This window comes from Phalacrocorax carbo, unplaced genomic scaffold (genome assembly GCF_963921805.1).
Source record: "Phalacrocorax carbo unplaced genomic scaffold, bPhaCar2.1 SCAFFOLD_128, whole genome shotgun sequence".
NCBI lineage: Eukaryota > Metazoa > Chordata > Aves > Suliformes > Phalacrocoracidae > Phalacrocorax > Phalacrocorax carbo.
This window is the reverse complement of record NW_026990537.1, coordinates 8,876-12,403: the sequence shown is the minus strand read 5'-3', so window position 1 is coordinate 12,403 and position 3,528 is coordinate 8,876. Positions and strand designations below refer to the sequence as shown.

At 53.2% G+C, this 3,528-nt stretch overlaps 1 long non-coding RNA gene across 2 annotated transcripts; it reads right to left on the bottom strand.

Moving 5' to 3' along the window:
* Nucleotides 1-636: 636 nt before the first annotated feature.
* Nucleotides 637-3,221, bottom strand: LOC135311439 (uncharacterized). Of its 2 annotated transcripts, none has more exons than XR_010371066.1 (2): nucleotides 3,095-3,221; nucleotides 637-1,228 (listed from the first exon to the last, which is right to left on the bottom strand). It is a non-coding gene; the product is annotated as an uncharacterized LOC135311439 (long non-coding RNA). The 2 variants fall into 2 exon arrangements; XR_010371067.1 differs by having other exon boundaries at nucleotides 3,138-3,221.
* Between the last annotated feature and the right edge of the window lie 307 nt (nucleotides 3,222-3,528).

Below are 3,528 nucleotides of genomic sequence, written 5' to 3'. Positions count from 1 at the left end.
CCCGAGGCCAGCGAAGAAGCTGACTTTGCCCGTGCCTGAATCAGCAACACGTCCAGCAGGCGACTTGCAGAGCCCAGGGAACCCTCGTAAAGAGGTTTGGGGGTGGGCCGCGCCACATCTGCGGCATCGGCCGTGGGAAAGGACCGGCGCAGTAAAGCAGGTGGGTGAAACCGCGGTCCGCGCCAATACGTGCTGCTGCCTGGGGCATCGCTTTGCTGCGGGTCAAGTCAGATGCTCTCTGTAAGAGTCAGTCAGGGCAAAGGCAGCAGCAGATGTCTTTTCTGCTCATTTTAACAAAGGCTGGACGGAGCCCCTAGAGGAAGGCACTACGCGTCTTGCTGGGTCTGTTTGCCTGCCTTCTCGTAAGCCGTCGCGGAAACTTGCACGAGCAAAGCCTGTGCAAGCTGACGACAGCCACGCACGGTTGAAGAGGGAGCAGACGGTGAGAGCAGAGGTGCGCGCTCAGGCTGTGCGCTGGAAGCTAATGCTAATGCTGCAAAATAAAGAGTGGATTTTCTTTTTTGGGTTTAGGTGAGCGCTAAACATGACATGTGCGTGTGTGCGTGTGTCTCTCGCAGGTTTTTGTCATACACCCCACCCCCCCGCCCCAAAAAAACCACCCGCACATGCCACGCGTTAAACAGTGGTTTTCCATTGTACTTAGACGTGCTTACATAGGTGTGTTGGTTTTTTTCTTTTTTCTTTTTTAATGCAGAAACAGCAATACGATAGATTTAATACAGCTAGCAATTAGATGGGTGTAGCTTTAGAGCGTCGGCTGTTTACAAAGCAACTGCACACCTTCTTTAACTCACAGTTTAAACAGGTAAACTTGCAGTGCATCACACGTGCTTTGTACAGTCACGGTCCACACGGCAGGCCAGATGCTTCACCCTGCCTTGTCCTTGTTCCCCCGACTCCGACGGGACCGCCGAGGCCACCCTGGGGACAGCGCCGCTTTCTAGCAGCTGGGTTGCTTGCCTGGACGCCCCACAGACAAACAGTCATTTCCCCACTGAACCTCTTCTCAAATATTTTCCTAGCCCTGCAGGCCCCAGGTCCTTTGGTTCATATTTCCTTTTTTCCGGGCTTGATGCACAGGACCGACGATTTCCAGAAACAGAAACAGAGGCTGATTCAGTCCAGGCTAAACATTCTCTGACCTAAACCAAACTGCCTTCGAAGAGATAGCTGTACTGTAGGCACCACCTCGGGAACAGAAGTTGCCCTGTCATTAAAAAAAAAAAAAAAAAAAAAAAAAAAAGGAGGAAAACAAGGCATTTCAGGCTGAGGAGGCTGAACGGTGTGCTGGGGGCGGTGGGGGGCTGGAAAGAAACAGTTCAGACGATTAGAGCGAGCTTGGCGTTGCAAAGCGTGCCATTATTTTTAATTCGGCAGTCAGAAGAAAATAGATTCTGACACTGATTTCCTGCGTGCTGCGGGAGTTCTCTCCTCAGCATTCCTGTGCACCATTTTACTTTTGTGTCCCGTCCGCTTCGCTTTTGCGCTGTAGCTCTCCGGTTCTAGCTACGCTTCCCACCACCCCCATTACGCTTTGACAAGCCCAGCTCTCACTGTGCTTCCCTTCCCTTCCCTTCCCTTCCCTTCCCGTATGTGCGTGCAGGGAAAAGCCCGCGCGTCTGCCACTACAGGACACGCTCTGGGGGGCAGGAGAGATGACGACGCTCCCTGACAGAGGACACAGCTGAGGGGCGGTCCGCCGGGGCCGGGGAGATGGCAGCACCTTCCCTCAGCTGCCCCATCCGAGCACAGGTGCAGGTGCACACTGAGGAGAGACAAGCAGGCAGGAGCCGCAGAGCGAGAGAGAAAATAAAATTCACGGGCGGGTGCTACTTGCGTCTCATTTTTAGCGCAAGACATTAATTCTCAGCACATTCTTGGAGCTGCCCCTTTGGGACTCACGGAGAAGAGGGAGGTTGGCCACGCGGTGCAGCCCAGCTCTGCTTCCCCTAAATGGTTTTACTGTTCAGGTCTTGCCCTAATCTGGCCGGTACCCCCGCAAAGAGTTTGGGATTTCTGCTGCCTCTCCGGGCCAGCCACAGACCCCGACTTCATCGCAGCGAATGACCCTGCACTCGTCAGAGCGGTTGCCGAGTCACATCCCGCTGCCTTCCCTGCAGAACTGGAGACCCTTTTTCAGCCCTTGCCCCCTCTTCTCTCAGCTCGTCGCCCGTCCCTTTACCAGTGCCGGCACCGATCCTGCCTCCAGCTCGCCCTGTCCCCACCTGCGAGCGCCCAACAGGAGCTAAATGTCTCCTCAAGGATGCACGGAAGAGACGCGCAGGTAACCCAGCACAGACCCCCTGCAAACATCTTCTTTCCATTTGCTTTCCTCTCCTGACACGAAGGGATGACTTAGGAAAAGCGTACTGCTCGCATTTCACCTGCACCGCTTCTACTTTCACTCTCGCTCTCCTTGGCAGTAATTAATAGCGGTGGCGGGGGGGGCTGGGGCATTCCCCCAAAGCGGCTGCGGTTACATCCGGGCGGTTGTGGCACTCCATTAGCTCTGTAGTTTTTAAATCTAAATCTTCTGGAATTGTTAGTTCTGGTCAGGAATCACCCGTACCTGCAAATTTTCTTAATAGCTACGCTTGACCCCAGCCACTGTTTAACAGCTCACCTTTATTTCTCTTCATTTAAGAACCCAAAGCTTCGTTTACTGCTTGGGTTGGAAGCAGGAGCTGTCGCTGCCTCCGAACTTTCTAACAGCCCTGTTACAATTTCAGTACTACCCGCTCCCAATTTAGCTTTCCGGGTCGATTTTCATTCTAGATTCTAAAATTTCCTTATTTTGTTTCTGATCAGGAGTCATTAATGCCTGCAGTTGATTTAATAACGGCTGCATTTAGATTGAGCTATTAATGACTCGCAACTCTATTTATGGCATAAAAAAGGACTGCCTTTATTTTTTTTAATTACAGATTAGGAATAATGACTGCCTGGTTTGTTCAGTAATAGCTGCGATTAAATTGAGTCACGACTCCTCCCTAAATAATATGTGTTTATTTGCACTCCTACAATTTAACCTCCCCTTCACCGGTCAGGGGCACCGACAAGTGCCCGCGCGTACCTCCGCGCCCCCTGCGCCGGCTCCCCAGGGAGCAGCCTCGTACCCTGACCAGAGTCTGCAGCGGCCCGTTGTCGGCCCAGCTCCTCGCCCTCGAGCGGCGGATCCGCTGCTGCCCAGAGGGGACGGAAACGGCGCGGGGTAAATGATAATGTGAAATGATAAACGAATAAAATGATCTCACAAGGGGGAAGAAAACCAGCAAAGCAAAAACCAAACCCCAAACAGAACACCATACCACTAAACCGCCTCACCGCCCCCTCAGCGCCCAAAACAGCATCCCGGGAGAAAAAAAGCAAAGCAGGCCACAAGGGACCTTTCTAGTACAGCTGCTGCCAAAGAGCGCCAAGCTCTGGAAGCCTTACCTCAGGCAACGCCTCCGCTTCTCTAAGCGCCAGAGCACGCCTGCCCGGGGGGCTGAGACAGCCCCAGAGCTG